This window comes from Apium graveolens, chromosome 2 (genome assembly GCF_009905375.1).
Source record: "Apium graveolens cultivar Ventura chromosome 2, ASM990537v1, whole genome shotgun sequence".
NCBI classification, from domain to species: Eukaryota; Viridiplantae; Streptophyta; class Magnoliopsida; order Apiales; family Apiaceae; genus Apium; species Apium graveolens.
Genome location: NC_133648.1, coordinates 260,540,708 through 260,562,787, shown reverse-complemented (window position 1 = coordinate 260,562,787; position 22,080 = coordinate 260,540,708).

Below are 22,080 nucleotides of genomic sequence, written 5' to 3'. Positions count from 1 at the left end.
TCAAGAGATTCTCAAATATCAGATTCAAAAGGAATCCCAAGTTCAAGTACAAGTCCAACTACAACAGATTCCAGAAAGGTGGATCTTCATCCTCTAACACCAGCAGTGGTGGGTATAAAACAGGGATGGTTGATCGAAGCACCATCCGATGCTTCAACTGTAATGAGTTGGGACACTTTGCCACAGAATGCAGAAAGCCAAAACAGGCAAGGAAGAACTCTTATGATTCTAATCAGAAGAGTAAATCTGAAAGGGCGTACCTGGCAAAGGGAAGAAGTTGGGATGATACTGACAGTGAAGATGAAGAAGTTGGGAATCTTGCTCTCATGGCTAGTGATGCAAGCACCTCATCGTCAAGAAAAGAGGGCATTAAACAGGTACAACCGGTAGTGTGGATTCTTGACAGTGGATCGTCAAGACATATGACCGGAGATAGAGCCCTGCTATCAAATGTGGTTGAGAAAGCTGGCCCAGTGGTTACCTTTGGAGATAACAGCAAAGGTTTAACGGAGGGATATGGCTGTTTGCAAGCTGGAAATGTTATCATTGAAAATGTATATCTTGTGCAAGGACTTGAACACAATCTGCTTAGCATTAGTCAGTTCTGTGACAACGGCTACAATGTTTTATTCGACAAGCTGAAGTGTCAGATTCTGCACAAGAAAAGTGAAAAACCCTCTTTAATGGGAATACGGAAAGGAAATCTGTTCGTAGCTGACATGAACTCTGGAAGCAATCTTGAAGTCAATTGTTTCTATGCAAAAGCATCGTCAAATGAGAGTTGGCTATGGCACAAGAGACTTTCCCATCTCAATTTCAAGACAATGAATTCTCTTGTCAAAAGAGAACTGGTAAGAGGTCTGCCTCAGCTGGAATTCTCTCCAGAAGGACTATGTGAGGCTTGCCAGAAAGGAAAGTCAAAGAAAGCAAGTCACAAAGGCACTGACACATCTTCCATAACTGGTGTTCTGCAATTATTGCACATGGATTTATTTGGACCAGTTAATATCCTTTCTATGTCAAAGAAGTGTTACTGTCTTGTGATAGTTGATGACTATTCCAAGTATACGTGGGTTTTATTTCTTCACTCAAAGGATGAAACACCACAAGTTGTGATTGATCATATCAAGATGATTGAGTTAGATTCTAACGTCCCTGTTAGAGCAATAAGGTCAGATAATGGAACAGAATTCAAGAATGCACTTCTAACTGGATTCTGTACAGACAAAGGGATTACCAGACAATTTTCAGCTCCTAGAACCCCTCAGCAAAATGGAGTGGTAGAAAGGAAGAATCGTACATTGATTGAAGCTTCAAGAACGATGTTAAATGAATCAGGTCTTCCAATGTACTTTTGGGCTGAAGCTGTCAATACTGCATGTTATACTCAGAATCGAACTCTAATCAACAAAGACTTCATGAAAACTCCTTATGAGATTTTGAATGAACAGAAACCTTCTATCAAATACTTTCATGTATTTGGTGCCAGATGCTTCGTGCTCAAGGATGGAGATGATCGTCATGGTAAGTTCGAGGCAAAGGCATATGAGGGTATTTTTGTTGGATATGGAAGAAGATCATATAGAGTGTATATCATTGATCAACACAAAGTAACTGAAAGTGTCAATGTTACTTTTGATGACACTAAACTCCCTAGTATCCAAACTGAAGATCCTTCTGAGAAACTGAAGTTTGATGATATGTCAGATTCAGAGTCAGAACATGGTCAAGAACCTGAGGTTGTTGCTGTTGAAGAACCTGTTAATCCTGATAATACTCAAGGTAATAGTGATGGAAACTCTGGAAACAATGGAGATACCACTGCTACTGACGGAGAATCTTCAAGTCAACATGGCAACAACTCAGGGGGAGATGCTGAAGGATCATCTAGTAGGACACAACATCACAATGAATTTCAAGGCGAATCATCAAGATCAAATCTTCCAAGACAGACAGTCTGGAATAAAGCTCACCCTTTTGAGTTGATTATTGGTGATCCAGATGTTGGAGTCAGAACTAGACGTGCTACTCAAAATGAGTGTCTGTTCTCAGGATTTCTTTCTGAGATAGAACCTAAGAAAATTGAAGAAGCACTAACTGATCCAGATTGGGTGATTGCTATGCAAGATGAACTCAATCAGTTTGAAAGTCAACAAGTCTGGAAACTGGTACCTAGGCCTGTACACAAGAAAGCTGTTGGTACAAGGTGGGTATTCAGGAATAAACTAGATGAAGATGGTGTGGTTACAAGAAACAAGGCAAGACTGGTAGCTAAAGGGTATTCTCAAGCTGAAGGTATTGATTATGATGAAACCTATGCTCCAGTGGCTAGACTTGAGGCCATAAGGATATTTCTGGCATTCGCAGCATTTTCAAACTTTAAAGTTTATCAAATGGATGTCAAGAGCGCCTTTCTGAATGGAAAGTTGGATGAAGAGGTATATGTAGAGCAACCTCCTGGTTTTGAAGATCCAGATCATATGGATTTTGTCTTCTTTCTTTTCAAGGCTATCTATGGGCTAAAACAGTCACCAAGAAAATGGTATGACACTCTCTCTGAATTTCTTATTGAAAATAGCTTTATTAGAGGTGTCATAGACAAAACTCTCTTTTCTAAAAAACATAAGAATGATACTATATTAGTCCAAGTCTATGTGGATGATATAATATTTGGGTCTACTAATGATAATCTCTGTAAGAGATTTGCTAAGTTAATGCACAGCAAGTTTGAAATGAGCATGATGGGAGAGCTGAAGTTCTTTCTTGGATTACAAGTAAATCAAAGGTTAGATGGAACATTTATTTGTCAATCCAAGTATCTCAAGGAACTCCTCAAAAAGTACAATCTAGAGGATTCTGCATCAGCAAGGACTCCATCAACTACAGCTGTCAAGCTTGGACCATGTGAAAACTCCATTAAGGTAGATGTCACAAGCTACAGAGGTATGATTGGCTCGTTACTCTATCTTACTGCAAGTAGACCAGATATTATGTATGCTACATGCCTATGTGCAAGGTTCCAAGCGGATCCTAGAGATATTCATCTCGTTGCTGTTAAAAGAATCTTAAGATATCTTAAGGGAACACCAAATCTAGGTATTTGGTACCCTAAAGAATCTGGTTTTAACCTTGTTGGATATACAGATTCAGATTACGCAGGAAGTGTTGTTGATAGGAAAAGCACCTCAGGAAGTTGTCAATTCCTAGGAAGCAGGCTAGTCTCATGGTACAGCAAGAAACAGCAAACAGTTTCCAACTCAACGGCCGAGGCTGAATATATTGCTGCTGGAAGCTGCTGTGCTCAGATCTTGTGGATTAGGAATCAACTACGAGACTATGGCTCTGTATTGAACAAGATTCCTATTTTATGTGACAATACAAGTGCAATAGCCATCACCAACAACCCTGTGCAGCACTCGAGGACAAAGCACATTGACATCAGGTATCATTTTATTAGAGAGCACGTCATGAATGGTACTGTTGAACTATTTTTTGTTCCAACAGAAGAACAAATAGCAGATATTTTCACTAAACCACTTGACGAATCCACATTTACCAGATTAGTTGGTAAATTGGGCATGTTAAATAGTTTTAGTGATTAACTTAATTAATATCTGGAATATGTTCTTGAATGAATTTACAAATAAATTTTTCATAAATGAAAAATTCATTTGCAAATTTATTTTATCATTTTATCATATTTCTTGCTTATTTCTATGTAATATATATTATCTTATCTATGGTTATTTACTCTACTTGTTAATTGAAAATATCTCAGAATATTTTATTTCCTCTAAAAATATTTTTCTATGAATTTTATTTGCTAAAATTCAACAGAAATCTATTTTTTGGAATAAAAATAATTAATTCTGATATATTATCTTTGTTTCTGTAAAAATTATAAGTTTTACTATTTCAGTTTTACTATTTCAGTTTTACTATTTTTGAAATGAAGGTTCAGTACTTAATTAGATGTCTGTACATATTCATTTTATTTTAATACTGCAAAGACTATCGGCAAGACAATTAAAATTGTCTTGCTGAAAATCATTTCAGTATTCATGTAAATATAAATATGTTAATAGTTATTTTATATTAATACTAGAAAGACTATCGGCAAGACAATTGAAATTGTCTTGCTGAAAATCATTTTAGTATATAATTATTGCTTATTTTAAAATATCAGATTAATTTTATAACTGGCAAGACAATCGGTAGGACTATTGATTGTCATGCCAGTAATAAAATTAATATCAGAATTATTTTGTACTGGTATGACAATCGGTATGACTATCAGATTGTCATACCAGTTATATTTTTAATACTCTTTTTATTTGTTTTATTTTTCTTCTTTTGCCTGGTATGACAATCGATATGACAATCCCGGATTGTCATACCAGCTGTTATATAAGGGTGTTGCTGTATTGTTTTGAATCACTTTCAACCTAGCAGTTCATTTCTTAAAAATTCTAACAGTTTTACTCTCTTCTCTCTCCTCGAACAAGACAAACCAAATCAAAAAAAAAAATCTGATTCATTTCTTTGCTCGAGTTTTTACTCAGCACACTTAATCATCACTTTGTGATATATACATACAAGTATATACATAAAGAAGTGCTGCTGAAATTTTCTTAAAAAAAAATAAATAAAAATTATTATAAAAAACGCAAAAATCATATTAAAATCAAGTTGCCCCTTCAAATTCCATTTTAATTTTAATTTCTTACTTGTGTCTTTTGGTGTATCAAAATTGTGCTTGTGAGTTAAGAATTTTAACGAGATACATTTCGGTCTAAATTTTTCGATTATAATTAATTTAATTCGAATTATTAAATTAATTTAATTAATTCGAATTTTCTTAATATTATTCTTAAAATTCTGAAAAGCTTGTGTCTTATTATTTTTCTTTTAAAAAAAAAAAAATGGCTCTCAATTTCCAAATTGTCGCGCATAATCAAGTTGGTTATTTTAATCCGGAAAAATGTGATGTTGAAAAATTTAAGCCGTGGATTAGATTTTTAAATGATCATTCGATTGTTAGCTCTGCTATTAAATCAAATGTGATTTTAAACGTCGATGTTCTTAGACTGATTTGCACAACTTCTACTGTGGCCGATGATTCAAAATCTTTTTCATTCACCATCGCAAACACACAGTATGTAGTTGATGAAACAGTCGTCAATCGTGCTTTAAATTTTCCACTAGACAATTTCTGTAATTTACCCTCTGAAAATGATATCACAAATTTTTTCAATGCCATTCACTATCAGGGGGTGATCAATTTAACCAAACTTTCTAAATCAAATTTGGTGTCTGAATGGGATATTTTCTTCGATACACTTTCCAAAGTGTTTGCCAACTGCACAAAATCTAATTTTCATAACATTACTTCCACCCTGCAGTATATTGGTCTTGCGGTTGTTTTCAATCAAAGGATCAATTTTGGCAAACTACTTTTTCCCATTCTCCTGAGACGTCTAACTTCTGCTTTACGTGATCATTCTACAAATCGTAGGGTATCATGTTACTATGCTCGTTTTCTTATGCTCATAGCAGATCATCTACTCACCCCTGAACACAAATCACTTTTTGCTAACTCTGCTGTAACTGAACCCCCACCAGTTAGCAAAAAGATTTACACTCGCCAAGACACAACCTTCAAATTTATGCAAGTACCAGTACTTGTATCTGCTTTCATGGCCAATTATATTCCTTTACCTATTTTTAATCTACCCGGCCATGAACAGCAACCTCAACCTCCAGTGGTACAAGCCACCCAGACTCTTCCATTACAGGTAGTAATTCCTCTCTCTCACTCTCTTCCTACTTCTGTTAACAGACCCTCAGTGGTTGATAGGGCTGACCATGAAGTTGTAGAACCACAGCTTCAATCCCAGGTCATAGAGCCAAACACAGAGTCTCATTCTATCTCACCCTCTCCCCCACTGTCAAAAATGTTACCCAGAAGATTATTAGGAAGTAGTAAAATGTCAAATTTGAGTGAACCCTCAGCTCTGCCTCCTCCTAAGAAAAGAAAAACCTATTCTGAGGCATCTGAAAGCCCATCCTTGTCCTCCCAACAGGACATGGACTTTGAAATGGCCAATGAACAGTTACTAGAGGCATCCTCTCAACAGGATGCATCTATTGAAATTCGTCATCGGGCCATGGCATCCTGTACTGAGTCAAGCACAATTCCATTACTCACAATGGAACCATACACTTCCCCAGATAATACTCAGGACACCCAGCGAGGAGTGCACGTCGAGTCGGTTACAGTGCCTGCCATAGTTACGGCAGAAGAGCATTCACATGCTTCAGAGGGAAAATCTGACTCTCCGCCATCTTTAATAGAGTCATTTTCTCCCCTCCCAGATCAAACACCTCTGGCTCCCTTATGGGATTCTCCACTCGCAGATTTATCTGGAGAAAGTGGAGGGCAACTCGGTCAATCTATCCCTGAAGCAATTCAGACATCTATTCCAAAAGATTTGATAGCATTGACTGAGGATCGGGACTCGCGAATTCCCATTGCACCACCACTGACCTCTCTTGAAGAGGCTAGGGTGATTTTTTATGCAGGTACACAAGAACAGCAATTGGAAGACTCCTCACGAGCAATCATATTGAGAGAAACACATGCACGTGAGATGAGTGAACCAAATATGAGTGAAATTCAGGTGAGAGCACACACAGACACTGATACTGTCAACCTGTTAGCTCAGATTGCTGCCCTGAAAGAAGAACTTGCCAAAAGTCAAGCTGAAGCTCAAGCATTCAAAGCACAAGTGGTTGAACGGTCTTCTTCTTCCACCTCTGTCGACAATCAGCTTGCAATCATAAGGAATGACATCTCAGATTTAAAGACTGCTGTAATACCAAAGCTCAATTCTATTCAGGACACTCCAAACTTATCAGCTGATGACATATCCAACTTCTGCTCCCTACATACAAGAATGACTTCTCTTGAAGACCTTGTTGAGATGAATCATTCACTAGACAACTCAAGATTTCTAAAGATAGAGACGGGCATGGAACATCTGAATGAAGGCATGAAGCACTTATATTACATGATCAAGAATTCTCATTGCCCTAATGAAGAACAAAGAGCTTATTTTGAAGGACCGTCTGGTGGAGGATCAGGCTCTGGAAGTGGTGGAGGTTTCAAAGGAAAGTCTGTAGAGGATCCCTCAACTAAGGGGGAGAAGAAAGGAGGGAGTTCCAAAGGGAAAGAAAAAGATACTTCTGCTGGAGATAAAGGAAAGGCTGATGATGCCTACTACAGTGGAGAACAGGATGACTTCGATATTTTTGACATTCCCACTGAACCAGCTCAGGAAGATAAAGATGGGTTATTTGAAGCTGAAGAAGAAAGTGATTTTGAAGATTGGGAAGAAGAAGATACAGTGGATCCTAGGTTTGAGAAAGAATTTCAGAAAGAAAAGTCAGAGATGCAAAGAAAAGAAGCTGAACTTAAGAAGGTCTCACAGATCATTGAGAACAGCTAAGCATCTGGTCTGGATGGAACATCATTTGAGAACAGCTGGATATTCATCCATGTTGAAGACTCAAGCTGCTGACTTGATTCAAGCTTATTGTGAGAAGAATGTTAAAAGGTACAATCAACTCAAGAATAAGTTGAAGACAGTTGGAGTTCAACCAGTTAGACCTGCAAGCTTCACTTCAGAAAAGGATCGTGTTTTTGACAAGGAATTGCTTCAAGATTTAGAAGAAGGTGAAGTCAGAAGAGAAGACAACTAAAGTCAATTAGCTCAAAACTCAATGTAATATGATTAGAGCGTTATGAATCAAGATAGTCTAATGTAGTTATATGTTCAGGCTAGAGGAACATCTATCTTGTATTCACTTGTAAATTTCATTTGGAATCTGGAAAATGTTAAATATAATCCAGAACTTTTCTGCTATTTACTTTACATTACTGTTCATATCTTTTTCTTATTTGTTAGTTGAGTTATCCTCTAGGTATTTGTTGTTATTGTCTAACAAGCAAATAGGGGGAGATTGAAAGGCATATGTCATAGCCTACTCGTTTATTCGAGTATTTAACTCAACTCAAATAAGAATGTAATAAGTAAATAGTGGATCAAGCATCAGAGAGATCTCACAAAGTAACATCTGTCAAAGAATAAAGAAACATTGTTCATCTGCAGTCTTGAAGATTCACTGGAAGAAGTTCAAGAAGTTGATCATGCCTCAGTGATATAAATCAAGATCGTGGAATTAATCAAGTGACAGAGATCTCGTCAAGGTATCATTTATTACAAGGATTCAATCAGAACAACAAAGTCAAGACATGAAGAAACGTCACAAAAGTTAGTCACTCATGAACCAGACAGTACATCGAGTGTCAGCATTGAAGTGACGGAATTGATTCATAAGTCTCGAAGATTGTCTGAAGAATGGATGCTGCTCAGAGATAGTATTAATTCTCTATTAATTTAATTAAGTCATATAATTTAATTAAGAAAATAAATTCTATCTGCAAGGATTAATTTATTGATTAATTGAATTAAAGTGATTAATTAATTTAGAATTAATATTAAGGATTTTCAGAATATTAATTGATTAAAATCTGTGATAATTCTAAAAAGGCAACTGATTGAACTAGCATGACAATCGGTATGACAATTGATAGTCATACCGAATGTCTTGCTAATTCAGTTAATTGAATTGATAGAATTTTCAATTAGAATAAAATCAATTAAGTATTCAGAAAAACAATTTCATTTGAACTAATATGACAATCGGTATGACAATCAATAGTCATACCGAAAGTCTTGCTAGTTCATTTTAATTGTCTTCCTAGCTCTAATAAGATTGTCTCACCGAAAGTCATTCAAGCTTAAAAAGATTGTCACTGCAGTTCAACAACTTCGACTGTTTTGATAAATAGAAGCAGAAGACATCATCTCAAAAATATACAGCAAAAACAGAGCAGCCAAAAACACAGAACAAGAAAAAGCAGAGAACAAAGACAAAATATTTCATCTTCCATCTGCTTATTCAAGATCAAATATTCTAGCTTGTTAATGTTAAATCCAAACCACTAGAATTACTTATCTTGTTCTTGTATATCAATCTAGCGGATTAAAATCCCTAGAACTTAATCTCAAATCGCTTTTAGCATTTGATCTTTTAATTACAAAAATAGAAAAAGTTCATGTCGAATTTATTCTAATTTTGTAATAATTGATTTGAGATTAAACCCTTGTAATCGATACCGTAGTTGTAACACCTTTCAAGTTTAATAAAAGTTTTATTTAACTTGAATTTTGTTTCACAATTTTATTCCGCATTTTATTCGACGAAACGGTATTGTTTGCATTCAACCCCCCCTTCTACAAACAAATTGGGACCTAACACCTATAAGAATGCAATAACTCAAAACAGAGTTCGAATAAATCTCACAAATCAACTCACAACCAGAAACGTGCATGTGTGGGATGCTTAACTGATATACTGTAACACCCCCAGATCCGGGGTCAGGGATCCGGGTCGTCACGGTCTTTCTTTCCACATTATCACTTCACTTAATTAATAATAAATAACCTTATGCTGTGACCCCACACTAACACACACCACAACCCGTTATAGTCTCATAGATGAAATTGAAATAAGTACAAGTCTTTGAATCCATAATTTAAAAGTTATTACAACCCAAAATGATTACTTAATAAGTTTACAATTAATTGCCATTATCTGCCACAAGTTATAATTATACATAATTGATTCTCAAAAGTAGATGGTCTGATCTACAGATAGATCTACCTCTGCAGCTATAGCAGCTATGATCTCAACGGGAAGGCGCGGGGCGCTTTCCACGCTCTTGCGCTGGGTCTGCTTGAGTCTGGCCATCCTTCCTAACTGTTGTTGTGTGATGAAGAAATAAAGCAAGAATGAGCATTATAGCTCGCAAGAATAATATATACTATAAACAATAACGCAAGTATCTAAATGGATAACTTGCTGGAAACCTTATCAAGTGTAAGATAATTACTTACTGGATATAAGCAAAATAAGGGAAGAAATTATCAAATACTTCTCTATACTTATATCATTTATAAGGCTACTTGAACTACCACTGTTCAAAGTATTATAGGTTTAAAAAAGGTCATCCCATAGATGAGACCACAAGTTAAGACTTGAATAGATTCAATCTTTGAAATATTATTGAATGAAATAAAGTTACGAGATACTTTATTTAGTCCCGATATATATCCACATATATATCTCTTAAACATTTCCTGGAACCTCTGTTATGTCAAGTATGAACAGAGTTTGAAACATCCAATGAATTTTGGAAAGGAAAAGAATTTTGGCATAAACCCGATATCTTGCTGATCAGGCAAAGATACCAATAAGTACCTTGGCCACATAAGGACCTTGTGCTGGACCGCCACCCGGCCTCTTACGCGTTGATGGACTGCCACCCAGCCACTTCCACTTTGATAGACCGTACCCCGGCCTGTCGCTTATGCCGACTCAATTAGATGGGCTTACTTCCCGACGTTGGGTAAGTAATCAATTCATTTGTTTTCTCAAAACAGCAACCACGTTGCGAATGTAAAATGCACCACAGAGCTGGATCCCCCAGGTTTTGAGCGAGTATTTAAATCCCCTTTGAAAGGAAGATCTTAAATATAAAAAAATGAGTTTTGGGGTCCACTCTAAATTTAAAAATCATTTTGAAGACTCGAAAACATTTTTAAGAATGTTTGGAGTACTGCTGATTTATTAAAATAAATCAGTCCCGATATATTAGAAAATATCTGAATATTATTATTTAAATAATATTCTCATAAAGATAATCCTTATAAAAATAATCGAAGTAGAAGTTTTAAAACTTATACTTGAAATGGATATTAAATAACCAAAGATATACTTATATGAAAGTACTATCTTTATTTGAATAATCGAAAATAAGTTTGATTATTGACACCTTATTCTTTAATAAAATAAAGAATATATTTCAGTAATAAGCAGAATCATAATACCTCGAATGAATATTATAAATAATATTCATTAAATAAAATAAAGGAGTCATACATCCTCAAATGAATATTCAAATAATATTCAATTAATAAAATAAAAAGAGTCATAAGCCATCGAATGAATATTCGAAATAATATTCAATAAATAATATAAAGTTATCGAATAACCCTTACTCGATTAATAGTTGTGAAAACTATAACCATATATATATAAATATATATATATATATATATAAAATCTACTCGGGATCCTCGACTCCCGGTTTTAGAAAATGTTTTCACCTTTGGGTCCCTATACTAAGGGTATATGCAAATTACCGCTATTCTCTAGCATAGGTATTATCAACTGAACCAACAGATATATATAGCAAGAATACGAAACAGGCATGCATATGTACCATATCACATGCTATAATATATCGCAAGAATTTGCTAATAACAAATATGAATTTATCGCAAGATCATGCATATACACATATACATCACAACAACAGTTATAACGGGTAGAAAACTTGCCTGAGCGACTGGGGGTGATAAAAGGCTCAGGACGAGTCTGGTAACCTATAAACAACAAGTAAGTTGGAATTAAACCAAAGTCACTTGTAAATCTATACTTTAACTAACTTAGACTCTAACGCTTGTTTTGCGCTTACTGATTCTCTTAAGTCACTCGAGTACCCTCGGCTCCACCATTTTTAATAATTTAACCATTACGAGTTTTAAGGCGATTCCTTCACGAGTGTCTTACCAACTGCCTAACACTCTTACCATAATTGTTTCATACATTAATTAACCCTTTTTGGTCTTTAACCTATGTTTCAAAGTAAGGCGAGGGGAAAAGTTTCATTCGCGAAATGCCGTTGCTTAAAACGATCGTTTATCCTAAACCGTATATCGGAATCAAACGAACTACATATCGAAACGAAGCTCGTAACATGAGCTATCTAAACATGGCAGTGGTCAACATCTAGCAGGGGGTTCTCGGGTCCTAATGTTATGAACAAAAGCAGTCTAAAGTAAATCGGACATTATGACGGCTATGTTTACGCGATTTCCCAAATTTAAACCATTCCAAAACCATCACAATTCAACCCCAATTCACAACCCAAACAAACCTCCATCTAAACTACATTACAACAGCCCCAAATCAACTCATTAAAATCAATTTACTTAATCCAAAAACTTGAATTTAAACTATATTACATTCTTTAACCAAATCATAAGATTCCAACAAATCAATCACCACCATTCCAACCCAAACTCTTAAACAAACAAGTTTCAAGCTACTCTTTACCCTCACAACCATAATCAACCTAATATACAAATTAAAGCTAGGGTTTGGAGATGATATACCTTCCTTGAAGTGGTGTGAGTAGCTAGGAAGCCTTAAGAAGCCTTGAGGAGTCTTAGGAAAGCTTGGATCTTAAAGGAAAAACAAGAAAATCAAGTTAAAATTCTTGAAGTCACTATTCATTGTCTTCTTCATTGATTTCTTGAAGAAGATTGAGAAAGAATTGAAGGCTTAAACTCATAATATAGCCATAACTATGCATAAGGATGACTAGGGAATTATCTTACCAATTTAGGAAGTCTTGATCTTGAGTTTTGAAATTTCTTTCTCTTTGAAATAGTAAAAAGCCGAGAGCATGAAGAAAATAAAATGCCTTGTGTTCTTGTTTTGATGAAAAATGAATTGTTTGGCTTGGTTGGTTGAATATTTCATTTGTTTTTGGTTAATTACCAATTTAACCTTGGTTTTGTGTGGTTAACAATCCACCACATTTCCTTCCTTCCAATGTCATGCTTATGTCATGCTATGATGTCATCTTTCCCTCCTTGTCCTCTTCTCATTGGTTGGGTGACATCATCCTCTCTAATCCCTTTGGTTAACTTCCTAATTGTTTGCCTAATGACCGCTGATCTGTTATACGGTTCGCTTAACTTTCGTTTTCGTTTATCGTTTGAGGGATCATACCCGGGATCTTATTACTTAGGTTCCCTTAACCTTTCTCAATCTATTATATTCCTTTTATGATCCTCTCTTATAATCCTTTAATTTAAATCCTTTTTATCCTGTTACCTTATACTCAATTCTTTCCGTATCTAGTGGATTTCCGGGAAAAATCAAAGTGTTCGGAATTGGATTCTGACGATCTTTACATACACTTATATACCATGTATGTAGAGTACTAATAAAATCTCAAAATATCCATAACAGAACCCCTAGATAGTGTGGCATGAAAAGTTTTCTCATTCAGCTAAAACACTATTCATAAGGGTTACAAAAAGTTCAAAATTTTGGGGGTTATTACAGTCTCCCCTCCTTAAAAGGATTTCGTCCCGGAATCAAATAGAAAACAAATGGGGGTACTTTTCTAGCATTGCATTCTCTAGTTCCCAAGTTGATTCTTCAAGATTATGATTCTGCCATAGTACTCTAACTAGCTTGATCACCTTGTTCCGAAGCACCTGCTCCTTCTTATCTATAATCCTTACTGGCTTCTCCACGTAAGTCAGATCTAGCTGCATATCCACCTGCTCGTACTCCACTATGTGTCTGGCATCCCGATGATACTTCCTTAGCATTGACACATAGAACACATTATGAACTTGTTGCAAGTTAGGGGGTAAGGCTAGCTCGTAAGCTAACTTTCCAATCCTTCTTAATATCTCAAAAGGTCCAATATATCTTGGGCTTAGTTTTCCTTTCTTTCCAAATCTCATTAATCCCTTCCAAGGGGATACCTTTAGCAGTACTAAGTCCCCGACTTCATATTCCTTGTCCTTTCGGGCTAGGTCTGCATATTTCTTATGTCTGTCTTGGCTGCTACAAGCCGTCCTTTGATAAGATCCATTATATCTTTGGTCCTTTGGACCACTTCGGGTCCGAGCATCTTCCGCTTTCCTATTTCATCCCAGTATAAGGGAGATCGACACCTTCTTCCGTACAGGGCCTCATAAGGCGGCATTCCGATGCTAGCATGAAAGCTATTGTTATAAGAAAACTCGATCAACGACAAGTAGTCATCCCAACTTCCTTTAAGGTCTATTGCACAGACTCTCAACATATCCTCTAGTGTCTCGATGGTCCTTTCACTCTGCCCATCCGTCTGGGGATGGTACGCGGCACTCATATTTAACTTGGTCCCCGCACATTCCTGAAAGCTCCTCCAAAATCTGGAGTTGAACCTGGGGTCTCGGTCTGAGACAATGGACGCTGGGACTTCATGTCGCGTCACTATTTCCTTAAGGTAAATGTCCACCAGTCTATCGACTGTGTATCTCTCATTGATAGGAATGAAATGAGCTGACTTTGTCAGTCGGTCTATAATTACCCATATGGTGTCATGATTGGCTTTCGTCCTTGGCAAGCCTACAACAAAATCCATCGCTATATGTTCCCATTTCAACTCGGGAATCTCCAGGGGTTGTAAAAGTCCACTGGGTCTCTGGTGCTCTGCCTTTACTCTTTGGCAAGTCAAACATTTGCTTACCCATTCTTCTACGTCCCTCTTCATGTTGGGCCACCAGTAATATTCCTTCAAATCCCTATACATCTTGGTACTTCCCGGGTGAATGGAATACCTTGAACTATGGCTTTCATCCAAAATCTGATCTTTAACTTCTTGAACGTTTGGAACCCAAATCCGGTAAGAGTACCTCATTATCCCTTTATCATCTTTCTCAGTATGGATCTCCTCTCCAGTCATTGACTTTCTGCCTTCATTCATTATTTTCTCTTGGCACAATCGGATCTTTTCCAATAACTCTGGCTGCATTGAGATCTCAAAAAGCTTTTCAGTTCCGGTTCCGGTTACCTTTACTTCTATTTCCATTTTCTCAAAATCTCTTATCAATTCTTCTGAAGTCGTTATCATTCTGAGTCTTTCCTTTCTACTAAGGGCATCAGCCACTACATTGGCTTTCCCTGGATGATAGAGAATCTCACAATCATAGTCCTTGATTAGTTCTAACCATCTCCTCTGGCGCATGTTGAGCTCTTTCTGCGTAAATATGTACTTGAGGCTCTTATGGTCTGTGAAAATCTCGCACTTCTCTCCATACAAGTAGTGCCTCCAATTTTTTAAGGCAAATACTATTGCCGCAAGCTCAAGGTCATGAGTAGGATATCTAATCTCATATTCCTTCAATTGTCTCGACGCATACGCAATCACTTTACCGTGCTGCATCAGCACACACCCTAATCCTTTGTGCGACGCATCACTATATATCACAAAATCTCCTTTTCCGTCCGGCAATGCCAACACCGGGGCCGTTACCAACCTTTTCTTTAATTCTTGAAAACTGTTCTCGCATTTCTCCGTCCATTCAAACTTCTCTGTCTTACGAGTAAGTCATGTCAAAGGGGCTGCGATCTTCGCAAAGTCCTGTACAAATCTACGATAGTAGCCGGCCAATCCTATGAAACTCCTTACCTCTGTGGGTGTGGTTGGCCTTTCCCAATTTGAGACCACCTCTATCTTGGAGGGGTCGACCATTACTCCTTCTTTATTGATCACATGTCCTAAAAACTGTACTTCATTCCGCCAGAATTCACACTTCGAGAATTTGGCATATAACTGTTCCTCTCTGAGTATTCCTAGAGCTATCCTCAAATGCTCTGCATGTTCTGCCTCAGTCCTGGAGTAGATCAAAATATCATCGATAAAAACTATCACACACTTGTCCAAGTACTTCTTAAATACTCTATTCATTAAATCCATGAAAGCCGCTGGGGCATTGGTTAATCCAAAGGACATTACCAAGAACTCATAATGCCCATACCTGGTATGGAACGCTGTCTTGGAAATATCTTCGGGTTTAATCTTTAGTTGGTGATATCCAGTTCTCAGGTCAATCTTGGAAAAATAAACAGCATCCTTTAGCTGGTCAAACAGATCGTCTATTCTAGGTATTGGGTACCTGTTCTTTATGGTTAGCTTGTTCAACTCTCGATAGTCGATGCACAGCCTCATGCTCCCATCTTTCTTCTTAACAAATAAAACTGGTGCTCCCCACGGAGACACACTGGGTCTTATCATACCCTTATCCAAGAGTTCCTGCAATTGGATAGCTAATTCCTTCATTTCTAACGGGGCTAATCGGTAAGGTGCTTTTGAAACTGGCACCGTCCCTGGGGCCAACTCAATAGCAAATTCAATCACTCTATCGGGTGGTAATCCCGGAAGGTCTTGTGGGAATACGTCTTCAAATTCGTTGACTACCGGAATATCTTGTAAGTTGGGCACCTCCTTCTGCGTGTCCATGTTAGGGCGAAAACACGCGCTAATATTCACGCAAGTATACGCGTTCGCAAGTAATATAGAATACTTTCTAGTTCGTTCCCACAGAGACTCAGACTAAATTATTGTCTAATTAAACTCACTCACCAATGTATGATTACTTCTCAATGTTAAGACACTAACACTTAAAATTGTTAACTAAATATTAACTACAATTAACTACTTAATTAATCACTTAACTAACACTTCAAATTATCAATAATAAAACACTCATGAGATCACAACTTCATTACTACTTCCTTCAATAGTCATTGTTATTACCTTTAGTAAGTGATAGTGATGATATTAATCGAATAACATAAAACTGATAAAAGCCAACTTTCATTGTACTAATACCATTCTACCAAACATCCATAATCAAGATAGAAGTTGAATAGTCATCAATTATGTTGAGTTCCTATATGTCTACAGAAATTGACAACACAACGATTTAAGCACAAGTTATTCCTTTTGATTACATAGGGCAAATAAAACTGTTAGAGTTACCCACTAATCATGCATAACGTACATGAACCTATGCTAGCATGGCAAGTTCTAAATCTCAAGATCCACCGTCGCTTCACAAGAGATTAACACCCTATCTTATATGTTCGCGATGCACGTAAGACGAATACGCACAACCAATACTAGATATCATACAATCATCACATACTAAAGTATTAAATAATTACTAAAGAATTCCATAATAAATCCGTTGCAACCCCATGATCACGATTAGCCCATAATAGCACTTATTGTCATCATGGGTTCATATGAAATCATGATAAACAAACACAAGAAAATAATAACTAAACTGATTATATTAAATCAGAGTACGTCACAAGAGTAAATAAGTTCAAAGTAAGAAAACTAGCATCCAACGTTACAACGAAACAAGAATCACAAGAAAATATGCTTCCTCTTCGTTGCGGTGTGCTAAATCGGCCTTCTTCTTTATCTCCTTCGCTCCTTGCGTAATACTACTATCTTCTCTCTTAAAAACGTCTCAAATCTACTTATATAATAGTCCTATAAAACTCAGATTACATAGAAGTGGAAGCCAAACAGAATTAAAAGTCCTAAAATAAACTGCCTCTTTTCCCGACCCTGCGCGGCCGCTCAGCATAGCTGAGCGGGCGCTCAGCTTCCTGCGCGGCCGCTCAGCATTGCTGAGCGGGCGCTCAGACCTCTACTGGAAAAAATCCTGAGTTGCTCCGTTTCTTCGCCGTAATCTGTCCATTTCTTTCCTCTCACAATGGTGAACACATGCCAAGGCTTATTCTTGATGATTCCTCCCCCGAAATGCAACTAATACCCTGAAATGCATAAACACTAGAAAAACGCATCAAATACACAAAATACTTGATTTCAAGACACCAATTTAAGCCATTTTAAGACGCTCTAAGTGGTATAAAATGCCACTTATCACACCCCCAAACTTAAATCGATGCTTGTCCTCAAGCGTCACAGACTCAAAAACAAATAAAAACATGCATGAATGCAATCTATATGAAAATGTAGCGATCCCCCTTACTACAAATAAACCAACCAAATTGCAACATCTCAACAAATGTAGTTAGACAACTAAAGATCAATAAACTCATGCAAACGGACATACTGCCAGAAACGTGGTGTGTGCAAATGCTTAACAGATATGCTTCGGAACTAGACCAATTATTATGACTCGACTATCCTCAAGGCAATCCCATGATTATACAAAGAATAAAAATTCTAGGCACAAAGTGATATACAACACTACAAGAATTCTGGAGCTTACAACGGAATCGTGCTTTTTATTCACAACACAAATGCTTATTTGACCGTGCAATGAGTGAGGTCCACAAAAGACTTATACAATGGTATCCATGTAACGAGCGTTAGGTTAGCGGATCCCAGACTCTAAAAGCCTTAGGTCACTAGGAACAAAGTCCCCTAAGAACTTAATAACTCGAATACCACAGAGCCCACTCTTGATCAATTATGCATAACCACCAAAATTTTTTTTTTTTTAATAACTTATGAGCAAGTGCGTTTCGCTCCATCTTGCTCAACCCTAGACTACTCGCACCACATGCGAGCCGGCTACTAGCCATTTGACGCCTAGCCACAACTAGCAACAAATTCCATTTTTTTTACTCCAAATTTTTTCTTTTTCATGCCTTTATCACTAAAAGCCTATTATCGAATTCTAAGCATAATAAATAGATTGACCTCGAAAACAATCAACTCATAACAACAATCTAGCCCTTACGCATTCTCTAAGACTTAGTTGAATTACAAGTGCTTCTAGCATGCATATCAACCTACACGACTTAATATCACTTTAATGCTATCACTACACTCGCATCAATATCACAATTCAGTCGATAAATCATTGCAAAAGGGATCATGGTAAATGCATGAGCTACATGACATACATAACAAAAAAACTATATGGCATAAATTATGCAACTATATGAACTAAACTATCATGAATATGCAGTTATATGACACACACAATATTTCTCAACTACCACCCCCAAACTTAAAATCTTTACTGTCCTCAGTGAAGGTAGTAGAAAGGAACACAGGGTATACCTACTCGGAGTCATCATCATCATCACCCTCAGTGGGTGGAGTATCAGGCGGCGGTATGCAGAGTCCTCACCAAAAACTGGCCACTGGATATCAGCTCCAAGGCCCCGAAAAGCAGTCCCTAACGCAAGGGTGAGCTCCTGAGCAAACCTGCTCTGCGTCTCATACATGGCATCCATCCGCTGTGAAAGCCTCCTATACTGAGCATCAGCCAACCCAGCACCCTCCTGAGCTCTCGAAGAACCAGCCTCATCACGCCCAGTCCTAGCCATAGTAGCACCTCATACTGGACGCCCTCTTGGAAGACGATAACCCAGCCCATGCTCCTCAGGCTCACCACCGGTCCACTCCTGCATCCCATTCAGAGTGCCAGAATCAATCGGAGCTGCCGGCAACTGCAACTGCTCATGAGCCGGCCAGTTCACTCCTACTGCTCGGCACAGCTTCATAACCGTGGATGCATACGGGATGTTCATATGCTTAGCTCCCCTCAAAAACTTCAAAATTCCTTGGTAGATAAACTCACCAAGGTCTACATAGTACTCCTCATTAAGAATTCCCCACAACAACTGTGCTCTCTCAACTGTGACCTCGTGTGCATGCGAAGAAGGCAAAATATTAGCACAAATAAATGCATTCCATGAACGGGCATACCTGTTCATAGCGATCGCCGGGAAGTGACGATACTCATTAGTGCCGGTCCTGAAGGTCCAAACTGTGCCCGGTCTACAGAGAGTCGCACAAATCAAATCCAAGTCAAAATCCTCAGCAGTCTTTTCATTCCAGTTCTCCTCCTCGGGCTTCCTCTCTCGCTGTCCAATCACACGGCGAATCGCCGCAGGGTGATAATCAACCGTCAGCCCTCGGACCACAGAAAACCTATTCTTTTCAGCCTTCGCGTTCGCATAGAACTCGCGAACCACACTCATCGGCACTGCTTCGGGCGACTCACAGAAAGCTATCCACCCCTTCTCTGTAATCATGGGTAGCAACTCACCATCCCTCCCCGATGGTAAAAACCCTCTCTCCTTCAGAATCGACTTCCCCAAAAGCCTAGTGTACTCCTCCTCCGCAGCTCTGTCAGTTAACCGAGGCCTTGCAGCAGTACCCCTCGATGAATCAGCAGTAGGAACTGTGCTGCTGCTATCAATAGTGCGTGCTCTCTTGGGTGCCATTGATTCGTGAATAAAAGTGTGTAAGAACGGAGTTTTGGTGCTTGGAAGAGAGTTTAAGTGTAGGAAGTTTGTGGGAGATATGTAGGATAGGTGTATGTATATATAGGGTGTGGAATAGGTTAAATTAGATTAGGAGTGGGGTTGAGGGATAAAATCATGGGGTAATAGGAAAAGAATTCGTGGGTTTATGGGCTGTGATGGGTTTTTTTATTTTTCTGAGTTTTTTTGTTTTTTTTTTCTGAACGTAAAAAAAAAATTATGGCAGTTGACCCCTGAGCGGTCGCTCAGCAAAGCTGAGCGGTCGCTCAGCAATGCTGAGCGAGCGCTCAGGGGGTTACTGGAATTTTTTTTTCAGCCCCTATTTTCTGATTTTTTTGTGTTTTTGGATAGGTTATTAACTTCTAAGGGTTCCTGTAACAACAATTCATGGGTTGCCTCCCACGCAGCGCTTCTTTTTTATCATTAGCTTGACGTTGCGTACCATTCTCAAGTAGTCAACAAAATGGCGCTAACCACTTCTCGGTTTGCCATGTCCCCATAGTAGTGCTTCAACCGCTGACCATTAACCTTGAATGTTTGGTCCGGATCATTCTCAAAAATTTCCACCGCTCCATGTGGAAACACAGTTTTGACAATAAAAGGTCCAGACCACCTCGATTTCAACTTCCCAGGAAAAAGTCAGAGCCGAGAGTTGAATAAGAGAACTCGTTGCCCCGACACAAATAACTTAGGATGTAGCTTCCTATCGTGCCACCTCTTCACCTTTTCCTTATACATTTTGTTATTTTCGTACGCTTGAAGTCGAAATTCATCAAGTTCATTAAGCTGAAGCATTCTTTTCTTACCAGCTGTATCTAAATCCAGGTTCAACTTTTTCAATGCCCAGTAGGCCTTATGCTCAAGCTCCGCAGGTAGATGACATCCCTTACCGTACACCAACTGAAACGGGGACATACCAAGTGGAGTTTTGTATGCTGTTCTGTAAGCCCAAACAGCTTCATCGAGCTTTAAAGACCAATCCTTCCTTGACGGACAAACAACCTTCTCTAGAATGCGCTTTATCTCTCTGTTAGACACTTCTGCTTGACCATTTGTTTGCGGATGATAGGCAGTAGCCACTCGATGATTCACATTATAACGCTGCATCATAGAAGTGAACTTACGGTTGCAGAAATGCGACCCTTCATCACTTATGATTACCCGAGGTGTTCCAAACCTTGTGAAAATTTGCTTATGAAGAAAATTTAGCACTGCCCTTGCATCATTTGTCGGTAAAGCTTTAACTTCTACCCATTTGGAGACATAATCGACTACCAGCAAGATGTACTGATTATTGCAAGACGAGATAAAAGGCCCCATGAAATCGATTCCCCAAACATCAAAGACCTCGACTTCAAGCATCACATTTAATGGCATCTCATCCTTCCTTGTCAAATTTCCCACTCTTTGGCAACGATCACACCTTAAAACAAACTGATGAGCATCCTTGAACAAAGTAGGCCAAAAAAACCTGCTTGCAGAATACGAACTGTCGTCTTCTCACCACCATAGTGTCCACCATAAACCGTGGAGTGGCAGTCTCGTAATATCCCCTCCGTCTCACAAAACGGGATACATCTCCTGATGATCTGGTCAGCTCCCTGTCTAAACAAATATGGTTCATCCCACATATACCACTTCACCTCATGCAGAAACTTCTTCTTTTGAGCGGAAGTCAAATTAGGAGGCGTTACATTGCTGACGAGATAGTTTACAATATCTGCAAACCATGGTTCTTCCTCCTGAACTGCGAACAACTGCTCATCCGAAAAAGATTCATTGATTAATGTCCTATCTTGTGAAGTAGAATCGGGATTCTCCAACCTAGAGAGATGGTCAGCTACTTGATTCTCAGTACCTTTTCTATCCTTGATCTCTAATTCAAATTCCTGAAGTAAAAGCACCCAACGAATGAGTCTCGGCTTCGATTCCTTCTTAGAAACCAGATAGCGAATAGCCGCATGATCAGTGAATACTGTTACTTTTGTACCAAGTAGA